Source organism: Pongo pygmaeus, chromosome 12 (genome assembly GCF_028885625.2).
Source record: "Pongo pygmaeus isolate AG05252 chromosome 12, NHGRI_mPonPyg2-v2.0_pri, whole genome shotgun sequence".
In the NCBI taxonomy this organism is placed as follows: Eukaryota; Metazoa; Chordata; class Mammalia; order Primates; family Hominidae; genus Pongo; species Pongo pygmaeus.
The window spans coordinates 131854174-131866730 of NC_072385.2; the positions used below are offsets into that span (position 1 = coordinate 131854174).

At 42.1% G+C, this 12557-nt stretch overlaps 1 protein-coding gene across 12 annotated transcripts in view; it reads left to right on the top strand.

Annotated features, from left to right (window-relative positions):
- MYT1L (myelin transcription factor 1 like) overlaps positions 1-12557 on the top strand; it is a 545798-nt gene that overhangs the window by 44829 nt on the left and 488412 nt on the right. For all 12 annotated transcript variants that reach the window (XM_054475542.2, XM_054475556.2, XM_063649009.1 and 9 more), the window contains exon 2: positions 2626-2725. The gene's annotated coding sequence lies outside the window, so the exon portion shown is untranslated. The remainder of the gene's footprint in view (positions 1-2625; positions 2726-12557) is intronic.

A 12557-nucleotide genomic window follows, 5' to 3' on the forward strand; every position in this document is an offset into this window, starting at 1 on the left:
CACCACGCCTGGCTAATTTTCTGTTTTTAGTAGAGACGGGGTTTCTCCATGTTGGTCAGACTGGTCTCGAACTCCCGACCTCAGGTGATCCGCCCACCTTGGCCTCAAAGCAATGGCAATTTTAGATGAAATCTGTGTGTGTGTGTGTGTGTGTGTCTGTGTGTGCATGTGTGTGTATCTGTGTCTCCCTCTCTTAGGTGATGATAACAGAATGGGAAATAGAACCTAGCGACATTGCTTTGACACTAAGTCTCTTCCACTCCCTGCCTTCGTGATTTCGCGCACCCTTCCCGCCTTCTGCAGGTGGCCTTTCAAGTGCAGGTGGGTGGGGAGGGAAGCCTGCTGTGTCCTGGCATAGTTCTCCAAAGCCAATGCCTGGTACTTTAGGTAAATGTGTTGCTGGCACCCTTGACCACAGATGATCTCTCCTGCTGTGCCCAAGTGTAGCAAACCATGCGGGGCCACTTAAACCCATTAGACCATTTATTATTGACTCGCAATAGGCAAGTACACTTTAACCCAAGCAGAAACTAAATTTATTGTCATTTACAGTTGTAAAGTAAAATCCCAAGACCAGACATTCTCATAAAAGTTTACTAATAGGTTCTATGTTTTATTTTTTTCAATTTGTTAGAAATCATTCGAAACTTGATATCTGCATTACTTCTTTTAAAAGTGTACATATATTTCATTTGATTTTAAATGATCTAAGATGCTCTCCACATTTTAGTAATGAATGTCATTGTCCTGGAAGAGTCATCAATTCTATCTGCAAAAGGAAAGTTTCTGTGTGTGAGCCAAAGCATGTCACAAATGCTCAATATTTCCTTTTAGAAGAATGAAGAACAGGCCGGGCGTGGTAATCCCATGCCTGTAATCCCAGCACATTGGGAGGCCGAGGTGGGTGGATCACGAGGTCAGGAGTTTGAGACCAGCCTGACCAACATGGTGAAACCCCGTCTCTACTAAAAATACAAAAATTAGCCAGGGGTGGTGGCACACGCCAGTATTCCTAGCTACTCATGAGGCTGAGGCAGGAGTATCACTCGAACCTGGGAGGCAGAGGTTGCAGTGAGCTGAGATCACGCCACTGCACTCCAGCCTGGGTGACAGAGTGAGAGTCCATCTCACAAAAAAAAAGGGAAGAAGAAGAATGAAGAACAAAAAATTGGAGGATTGATTGGAGGGCCTGAGAAACTGGAGGCTAGCCTGCAGCAGCGGAAAGCACCCTCAAGTTGGGAAGAGCTGGTTTTGAACCCCTGCTAGGCATGCTCTAGCTCTGTGTCTCCAGGGGTTAGGCAGCATCTTGAGCCGATGTACAGGGAAATAATGATGCCGACTTTGAGGATTAAGAGAGATACTGAACCTGCAGTGTCTGACCTAGCGTGTAGCTTCTCAGCTGGATACTCAGAAATGGGAGTGGTTGACATGTGTGCTGCTCTTACCATGAAGATCCCTGCTCCTCTGTCACCAGGAACGTGTCACAAAATAGAAAGTGTGGCTTCTAGGCAGGATTGGGAAGACCCAGAAAGGGGAGGGCATTCCAGGTAGAGGTAAAGAGATATGCAAAGTTGAAAGCATAGAAGAATTTCATGTTTCATTTTTCCTCCCACAGAACTGCTAAAATTGGAACGAATATGGTTAGTGGGTAGAAAAAGTTGAATTAATGTTCCAAAGGAATTATTGTCCTTTTCTTCCACCACCCCAGTTTTCCAAGTGAACCTAGGAAATAGGAAATATGGGAAACTTCCTGGTCTGTGCATTGTTCTTTACTTCTGTTTTTTAAACACCTCTTATTTTTCATTGTGGCATTTGTCCTGATATGGCCTTAGATAGGCAAGCTGCGTTTGAGGTCCTTATTAAACCTGCACACGTTGCCATAATGCAATTCGCGATGCACTTTGTAAGTCCAGAACCTTCTCTTGCAACTGCAATCACTGCCTGACAAGCAGCCTTTTGGGCATGGAGCTCATCTCCAGCTCATCTCCCCGGGTTAGGAGACTTTGTAGGGAGTACGGAGACCTAGGGACTCTCTCAAGTTTCACACAACTGAACTTGTTCTTCCATTTTTATTAGAGGACAGACTTTTATTTTAAAAGAAGTATGACTTTGGCCGGGTGCAGTGGCTCGCACCTGTAATCCCAGCACTTTGGGAGGCTAAGGTGGGCGGATCACGAGGTCAGGAGATCAAGACCACCCTGACCCCTGGCCAACGCAGCACATGGTGAAACCCCACCTCTACTAAAATACAAAAAATTATCCAGGCGTGGTGGTGCATGCCTGTAGTGCCAGCTACTTGGGAGGCTGAGGCAGGAGAATCGCTTCAACCCGGGAGACGGAGGCTCCAGTGAGCCAAGATCCTGCCACTGCACTCCAGCCTGGCAACAGAGCAAGACTCTGTATTTAAAAAAAAAAAAAAATACGATTTTGAGGAGATACAATAGGAGAGTCTAACTCCAAGGCCACTCCTTAGATGAATTTCAGCAAGTGTGGCTGTGTGTGTGTAGGGCCTTCAATACTTTAATGAGAATAGCTCAAGATGTAGGGAAACTATCCATTCCCATTTACTCAAGAGAAAAGAGTCCCAGTTCCATTAACCATTTCTTCCTCTTCTCTTACATGCAGGGCGGGTCATGCGGAGGCTGTAGCCAAGGACGAAGTGTGTGCGGCTGTTGCCTGGACGTTTGTCCAATCCACGTTGACATTTGAGGGATCACAGCGTGTGGTATGTGTATTGCAATGGGACCTTACCGTTGTATTAGGAATGTAAAGGAGGTACCTGAAAACAAGCAGAACTCACAAGGCATGACTGATTTAGAATTCGGGCAATTGGGTTCTTTTGTACCAGTTATTTCTTGCTGTTTTTAATGCTTACCTGCTTCAGTTGTATGCCATTGTGTAGTCAATCACATACACATGTTAAATTCATACATCAACTATTACTTTTTCTATACTGATGAAAGCATTGCCTATAATCTAAATATTTCATAAATGAACCGAACCAAGCAGAGAACTTGATCCAAAAAAATATAGTTATGTTTAATTTTCTAATTCTTCTCATTAAACTTACGTGGTGTTTTCCGAATGTCAAACTCCTCCCACTCCTACTCCTTCACTTTAGCCTGCGTGCCTGCTTCGTGTGAGGCCACATTGTAGACACAGCTGGCTCTCTGGAAGCCCTTGAGTACCCTGTAAGAAAGTTGCCACCATCCCTTTTAGACATGAGGAAACTGAGGCAGAGGGAGGTCGGACAGGTAGCCAGAGGTGCATGGACTTCAGAGCTTACTTCCAATCAGAGCCCCATTTTCAGGCTGTAGTTTCCTTTTTGCATAGACGCACATCCTTGGGAATCATTTGGATCCCTTTTGAAATCTATCTTGGACGTAATTTTGCAAATTCTCAGCTGCATGAAAGAGTAGCATTGCCTGACCACATGTAGGTTCGAGGTCTGAGCAGCCCTTACTGCCCGGGGACTTTGAAGCAGACTCTCAGTTTCCGTGGACTTCACTTTCTCTTCCAATTATGAGTGGGTGGAATTGAGAAGTGCTACAAATTTAATTTTCAGCAAGACTGAGAAATAAACCAATCTGTTGGACCCAATGTCCTCTATTTGCTACACAACTAATTTTTAATGGTTCAAAAATTATACTTTTCAAGGCATCATCTCTGTACTCTCTTACTTTTGGTGTCAATATCTTTAGAAACTTATCCTCTCAATGTCATTCTTTGCATTAACATCAAACTGCCAGAGAGACCAAGTTTTTAAACTTCTGTTTTCTTTACATAATTAGTGTATGTCCATTGTAGAAAAATTAGAATATTAAAATAATAGATAATATAATTTTTTATAGCACTGGAAATTCAAAAATTCAGTGACAACCACCGTTAGTATGTTGGTTTAAACTTCTTCAAGACTGATTTCTTTGACCGTCTTCAAAAAGATTTTAAATTAACATGGGTCAAACTGTACATTTGTTCTTTACTCCTTTTTCCCTTTATGCATCGTATGTATCTTTCTGTATGAAGAACTACTTTTTTTGTGGGGGGGTTGGAGTCTGGCTCTGTCACCCAGGCTGGAGTGCAGTGGCACAATCTTGGCTCACCGTAACCTCTGCCCTCGGGGTTCAAGGTATTCTCCTGCCTCAGCCTCCCAAGTAGCTAGGGTTACTGACACATGCCACCACACCTGGCTAATTTTTGTATTTTTAGTAAAGATGGGGTTTCACTATGTTGGTCAGGCTGGTCTCCAACTCCTGACCTCAAGTGGTCCGCCCGCCTTGGTTTCCCAAAGTGCTGGAATTACAGGTGTGAACCACTGCGCCTAGCCTGAAGAACTACTTTTCTGTTACCTTATTTTATTCCGTTACCTCATCTAGCATTCTACTTTATGGATATACCGAAATATACTTCATCAATTCTCTATTGTAATTTCATAAGTTGGATTTTTAAAATTTTGCCTTATAAACATGGTTTTAATAACCATTCTTTACCTAAAACCTTTCACACTGTTAATGTTTTTCTTAAGATAAATTCACAGTAGAATTGCTTGATTCAAGACTGTATACATTTTGAGACTTTTGAGAAAGGCATTATCTTTACAATCCTGCTTCGTTTTATGTGTGGTCGTATCACTGCACTTCCTCTGCTATTGAAAACACAGCTAGCCATCCAATGTTTGAATGGTCTGCCATTACACATGGAAGTGTCATAAATTCAACCTTAAGAAAAAACTAATCTCATAGCACAAATTTAGTTTTGTAAAGGCTAAAAATGTATTTCAAAATATCTTCTAAATTCTCATAAACTCAGTTAAAAATCTGACACTTTTGTTCTTTTGTTCATATATTAAATCAATGTATGAAGTACCTACTATGTGCAATACATTGTGTGAGGCAGTGGTGATACGTAAATGATAGAACATGACCCAGCTTTTGAGAAGTCCACCTTTTAGTTGTAGAATCCACACTTATATTGAGTCTCTGATACATGGTATGAAAAGCATTATAATACATTTACTTTAAAAATGAAATCTCCTTAGAGTAATTTAATATAGTGGCCACTATTGTTTCTGATGTGTAACTCTGAGAATTTCGAGATCCACTATCATTAAAGAAAGCTAGGATTGTGTTCGTTATACTAAACTCCAGAATGCACTACAGAAACATTTCTGCCCCCATGCCACCTACCCCTAGGTATTTTGCTTCTTGAATATTTCCAGGAATGGATAGCTTACAACCCAACAAGGCAACTCATTCCATTGTTGGATTGTGTCAAGGGTTTGAATATTATTCAGTTTTATAATAGGCACCTGTTGTTCTTACTTTCAGCCTCTGGAGAGATACAGACTATGTCTAATTCAATTCAATTTAATGCATATATTTTAATGATCTACTATGTTCAGAACATGTTCTAGGTTCTATGAGCTAATTTCTATTTCATATGACAGTATTTTCAATATTTGATTCTAGTTTTTCTAAATACACAAGTTAACAAGTTCACCTCATTCAAGAAAATTGGATCATTAATATAAGTCTGCTAAATCTCTATAAAGCAATACATTTTGGCCTCAGTTGTTGACCACTTACATGAGCTAGCTGGAAAGAATTTTACAATCAATCAGGAAGACGCAGACATTTACTCCTCCCGCTTCTGTACATATTACACAACAATTATATTAAAAAGAAAACAAAAGTCATTTGCCCCACACTATTACTACTTATGACATGAAAAGTCATGCCACGTGTATTAGTTCATTCTCACACTGCCATGAAGAAATACCCGATGATTTATAAAGAAAAGAGGTTTAATTGACTCACAGTTCTGCATGGCTTGGGAGGCCTCAGGAAACTTATAATCATGGCAGAAGGCAAAGCTGAAGAAAGGCATCTTCTTCACAGGAAGGAGAAGTGCTGAGCAAAGGGGGAAAAGTCCCTGATAAAACCATCAGATCTCATGAGAATTTACTCACTAACATGAGAACAGCATGGGGTAACCACCCCCACGATTCAATTACCTCCCACCGGGTCCATCCCAGGACACGTGGGGATTATGGAAACTACAATTCAAGATAAAATTTGGGTGGAGACACAGCCAAACCATATCACCACAGTTGTGTATATTTGGTGTAAAAACAAACCCACATCAAAAGCTGGAAAACCTAGTGTGTCCCCTATGGGCGCACCCAGGCAAGCCACCAGCCTTCTCTAAGCCTCAGTCACTTCATCAATTAAATGAAGGAGTTAGAAATCTTTGAGGAGACAAACCACAACATTTTAGGATGAAATTTTGTGCTTAGGGTTCCGGGTTTTAAATCACAGAGCTCTGGATGCCTCTCAGGTTATGGTTTGCTTGGTTGAAGCTTCCTCTCCACCTCCTGATGGGGTCTGACCCTGCTGCAATGCTGCACGCGCGTGGTCACCCTGCACAGACTGCTGCACTGCAGCCCTGTCCTAAGAAGTTGACGTGTGTTACCTGACTTCGTCCTTAAAATAACACTAGGGAAGGAAACATTATCATCCCCATTTTGAGCAGGAGAGACCTGAGGCAGAGCGTTATGTAATGTGCACAAGGGCGGATAGAAGAAGTTTAGTTCGGTTTAAAAGGCACCCCATAGTCTCAGCTCCTGATTTCTGTCTTATATGGAATGAGCAGGTGAACGCCTTTACTCTTCCAAATTTTTCACTCCAAATAGTTTCTTGGAGTTGGTTCACTTGGTTGACTTGGAGATAATGCCTATTACCAAGGCAACTTTGATACGCAAGAAAATAAAGCAATGGCAACAAATCAACAATGCGTAAAGCTGTGAACCATACAACCAGGGTATGTATGCAATGTCTAACTAGTGTTTTGTGGTGGATTCATTAAAATGACCTAATTTGACATCATATAAGCAGGAATACTATATGCTTGAAATCCTCCTTACAGGAAGAAAAACTTCTCAGAAAATCTAACACTTTCTACTTTAGTCCACAAATGAGTTTTGTTGCTCATACAAATTTTCTTAATTTTTAATTTAATGTTTTCTGACTGATGACACTTATTGTTTATTTCTATATTTCCTCCTTTTCTGATACCTGTTTTTACTACTTCTTATATTCATCTATTTGAAATTCCACATAATTTTTCTACATCAAAGCTTTTGTTTCATTTACCTCTTACCCCATCCTTGACTTTATGCCATGCACTTGTCCTGCTTCTTAAATAGATAAATCACATAAGTGCTGTCTGCTGACAACAGCTTCCTACCTTTCCTAGTTTACATTCTTTGATTAGAAGAAGCTAGTGAAAGAAAATCCCAGTGTGCAGTGTTTCCCACTTGAGGGTATACATTAAAACCCTTATAAACATAGAATGGCAAAATGGAAATACCTTGAAGGCTGTCACTCAACCCGAAACTACCCAGCTAACAAACTTGAAGGTAAAAAGTTGAACTGAGAGGGAAAAGCAACCTGGGCATGGAACAGGTGTTGGTTGACATTTAAGGGATAATCTTGATTCCTTCCTTCCTTCCTTTCTTCTTCTCTCCTTCTCTCTCTCCCTTCCTCCTTCCCTCCCTCTTTCTCTCTTCTTACTACATTTTTTTTCTTCCTTCCCCCTGGACTCTACCTCTCTTTTTCCCTCCCCTCCCCTTCCTTTCTCTCCTCCACCTTTCCCTCTTCCTCCTTCTCTTCCTCCTCTTCTTCTCCTTCTTCGTCTTCCATGTTGAATGGCTGGATCATTATAATAATTCTTTGCTATGTAAGAAGGCATTATTGTCCTCCATACTTTGAACTATCATCACAATCAGGCATACCTTGAAATATAGGAAAAGTAGATACTATTAGCCTGTATACAATCTTAAACCATAAAACCAAGGGAGTTTTGTCCTCTGTCCCCAGAACTTCATAGTGGCCTTACAGCATCACAACTGTTAAGACACTAAGAAATGGTAAATAGCTGAAAACAAAGATCCATTGAGGAGAGCTCTCCTTTTATTTTAAGAATCCTCTTAAGTAGTGTGGGGTGAAAGATAACAGCAGAGATAGTCCAGGGCCTCCCAGGTGCCGCCTGCATCTCAGAGACACAGGCTCATGTGGAGGGGAGTGCAGAGCCCTAGTGAAGGTGCCTCCCAGAGCTGGGCAAGGGAGAGCGTGGTTAAGAAGTTAGAACAAGAGAAAGAGAGGGGCCTTTTGTTCTTGGTAAGTTCCTGTGTTGTATGCATCTCTCCTTTAGGTGATGTGGCCTCGGGCTCAAGGGGACATTTTATCCTTTCATAGTTCACCACTGTCCTACTGTTTCCCTTAAGAAGAAATACATGGTATTAAAATATAGTCAGGAAAAATATAACTTTATACATTAAATTTACCCCTGAAGTTTAAAGCATCGACTATTTAAAACATCTACGTGATATTACATAATTACTGTTGATTTCTTAAGTATGTTAATAGTGCCCTGCCTGTGTTTAAAAATAAAGTTCTAATATGTTAGGTGTGCACACTGAAACATTTGTAGGCAAAATTATATGATTTCTGGAATTTTCTTCAAAATAATATAGAAATGGTTGTCAAATGGGTGTCTAGATAAGTGACAGTGGCCAAATCACATTTTTGTAACTGATGGGTATATGGGCTTATTGTACTGTTCTCTTTAAAATTTTGTGTCTCTTTAAAATTCTCCATACTTAAAAGCTTCAATAAATGCAAAGTTGCATAACAGTGACAGAGGAGGGATCCCTATACCAGACTGGCAGGAAATAAATCCAGCTTTCTACGTTTGAAAGTCTGAGGGTAAATTTTCCTCTCTGCCTCTCAGTTTCATTTTCTGCAAAATGAAGACACTAGTAGCCTAGACCTCTTGGAATCATTGTGGAGACCACGTGAGTTGCTGTGTGTCACATGTTACATGTACACAACACATGTAGGCCACCCATTAGTGCCTCGTACACAGCACACATATGGCCACTACCATTAACTCATAAAAGTAAAAGCTTTCGCTTTTACTTTCCGCTTTAAATTTCTTGGATTTACAGTTGTTATATAGGAAAAGAAGTCTAATTTTGTATATGAAAAGTGTTTTGGAATTAATAATCACCTTTTCTATTTTGCAACCAAAAGCAGAAATAACTTAATAATGACTTTTCTGTCACTTGTAACATTGGATGGATTTCTAAAGATATTCAAAGAAATTGTTGTTTCAAATTTTGCTAGGAATATACTATAGTTTTTTTTCTTCAAATTAAGGTATGTTAGTTGATTAGGTAGCTTAGCCATAACACTGGCTGTATCATGGGTATTTTTTCTTTTTTTTGTATTCTGTTGCAAAGGGCATACAACCCCATTTTTTTCTGTAATTACAATTGTTATATGACAATTTGTAGTTTACCTTTACATAACACCTGAAGGGCAGTAACTTTATAGCTGCTTAATCCTGTAATTCTTTCTTTTCCACACTATTTAAATTCTAACTCATCCCTATTACAGGAAAGGAACCAGTCCCAGGACTCTGGACAACTTTATTTTCTAAAGAATCCATTTTCACTGATAAACACAGTGAAGGCTGTGGAAACATGAGCATGTATGTAACTGTGGGTTTTGACTGTTCCCTCCATTCTGGCCATAGTGCACCTGTGTGCAGTCTGTTCCCTTCCCTCCTGTATGGGACAACCTGTCCACCCGTGGGACCCCATCATCCATTACTTGATGGGAGGCAACAGAAGTGGTTTCCACAAGGTGACCCTTGAGCAAATGCTTTGTACAAATCACCCTCGGCTATGAAGGGTGAAAAGATGAGTAAAGATGGAGCATTTTGGAAAATTAAGAATCAATCGGGGCCAGGCGCGGTGGCTCACGCCTGTAATCCCAGCACTTTGGGAGGCTGAAGCAGGTGGATCACGAGGTCAGGAGATCGAGAACATAAACCCCATCTCTACTAAAAAAATACAAAAAAATTAGCCGGGTGTGGTGGTGGGCGCCTGTGGTCCCAGCTACTTGGGTGACTGAGGCAGGAGAATGGTGTGAACCTGGGAGGCGGAGGTTGCAGTGAGCCAAGATCGCACCACTGCACTCCAGCCTGGGCGACAGAGTGAGACTCTGTCTCAAAAAAAGAAAAAGAGAAAAAAAAAAGAATCAATCGGAATTTAGCAGGTGAAGTAAAGGCAAACAGAAATCGCACGTGCGTGATGCCGTGGTCAAGCACCATGGGCTCTGGGGGCAGGAGTGTTCCTTTGGATGCACAGGCCCAGGAGGGCTTCCAGGGGCGTGTAGAGTAACAGGCTCCCGCATCTGATATGGAGGCAAGAGAGAATCATGAGGATGGGGTAGAAAGCAGGCAAATGGGAAATGGAAAGGACAGTCTTGTATGCACCTGCAGAGAGGGTGAGATTCAAGGGGCCCTCAGTCTAAAATGAAGGCATGGTAATGTGAATTCAGCCTTCCCAAGCTGCTTTTCGGTGGCTTGGTTGCTAACACCGTTGTTGCATATGACAACCAGCCTTAGAGCTTGCAGAGCAGGAAGATGTCAGGAGGACCAAGGTGAAGTGGAAACTAACAAACCCAAACAGACAACTGGGGTCTTCCTGGTTCTCTATAGCCCTCCCCATTCCCCAGCCTTGGATTCCTGAAACCATTTCTTTGTGTGGTTGTAAAAGGACTTTATTAATTAACTGACATATTTGTAACATTTTAAAGAACTGTCTGATCCACATCCCAATGAGTTAAATAATTCTGATAGGCAGACTCGAGAAACCTCAATATCCTGTAACAAGCTATCATGGTCCTGGTTGAGCGAGGACTGGTCTGCTCAGGGCTGTGTAGGGGGCAGGCCCTGAGAAATGTGTGAAGGCACCACACAGGCACGCAAGGGTGTACACCCAGCTTTCAGAGCATAGTCTCTGCAGTGTACGGACCTTACCTAGCAAAAAGATTCACTCCTTTGAAAGGAAGCCTGAAACATTGTTTGACTTCACAGGGACCCTGAGGACCTGTTACTCATACACTGCTGTGTCTGGTGGTCCAGGCACAGAGCTCTGAATGCTCACATTCCACCAAGAAACATAACAGATGAATAAAAAACACAACTCCATAAAGCAACAAACACAAGGCAGGGTAGTTTGTCAGGCAGAGAGGAGAGACCCGCTGGGGCAAGGTGGAGGTCGATCTCATTTGGGAATGACACTGAAGAATACGTAGGCCTTTCCCAGGCAGAGGAGGTTAGCTGGGACTTTCTGTTGAGGACAAGAACACGGTGTGGAGGTGTGAAAGAATAGACTGGTTATGTGTGGAAGGTTAAGGTGGAAAGATGGGCTGACATGAGGCTGGGAAGACATCAACCCATGCAGAGTTCATTGAAGTGTATCTTGGCAGCAACAGGAAGCATGCTCAGTGTATATGTGGAAAGTTTTCATGGTACATGTTGAAATGAAAAGAAAGTGATGCTCACATTCCATGGACGAGGTAGAGAAGACCTCTCAGAGCAGGAGCTGGTATTTTAAAGAGGCAGCTTAGGGCAGGATGGAGCGCACTGGCCTGAGCTCACACTAGGTGTGATACAACCTCTAGGAAACCAATTTCCCTCTCCTGGTTTTGTTCTTCTCATTCAACAGCATCCAAATCGCCCAACTGGGGCACTGGGGCTCAGTGCGTCATATATAGATAGGCTGATTTCTGACATCCCATGACCAGAAGTAGCTCCTAGTGCTGAAACCACAGAACACTGAACAGATTTTAAGGTATTAGCTTCATCTTTTTAGGTTCGACCAATGCTTTTAGATGAAGGTCCTGCCCAGAATGGCCCCAGCGATGTGATAGTCTCACATGCAGTTTGTTTTCACATGACTGCTATTACAGGCATGTGTGCACACACACACACACACACACATTTTATTATTATATTTTCTTGAAATTTCTTCCCAAGCAAACATGTCTACTCATTTATCCTCCAAGACCTGGCTCAATGTCTGCCCAAGGTGACATCCGACCACCAGCACTCTCCAGCTGTGGTCCCCACCCCAAGCCAGCTCACTGGCTCCAGCTGACTCTACCGCACTTACTCATGCTCCGGGTACAACACTGCCCTGGTCTCAGTGTGTGGCCATCCACTTTCCTTGTTCCAGCCCCCTCATAGCACTACATAGGGATCAATACGTGTTTGCTGAGCCTCACAGCTCTCCGAGTGGAGTCTCTGGGGGTCTCATGGAATGACCCCTGGACCAGGTTACAGGCTGGCTTGAGTCAGCCTCTGCCCATGCTCTGGGAGACCTTCGTCACCACTTCTCCTCTATCTTACTGTGGCATGCTTTAAACGTGTTCTGAGACTATGAGCGTAAGGAGACATTTCACGAGGTCTACAATTAAGATTCCTATGCAAAGTGATGTTATTACAAACATAGTTCATTGCAACTGTATAGCTGGAGCTAATACTGTTTATTTTAGAAATATGTTTTAAGTACACTATACCTTCTTTCTCAGGCTACTCCCCTTAGTCCAAGAAATTGCTTTAGATAAAAACAAGCCCAAATCTCCTGAAACAAAGTGCTTCCAATACGAGTAATAGAGGCTAAGAGTGCTCACATATTATGAGTG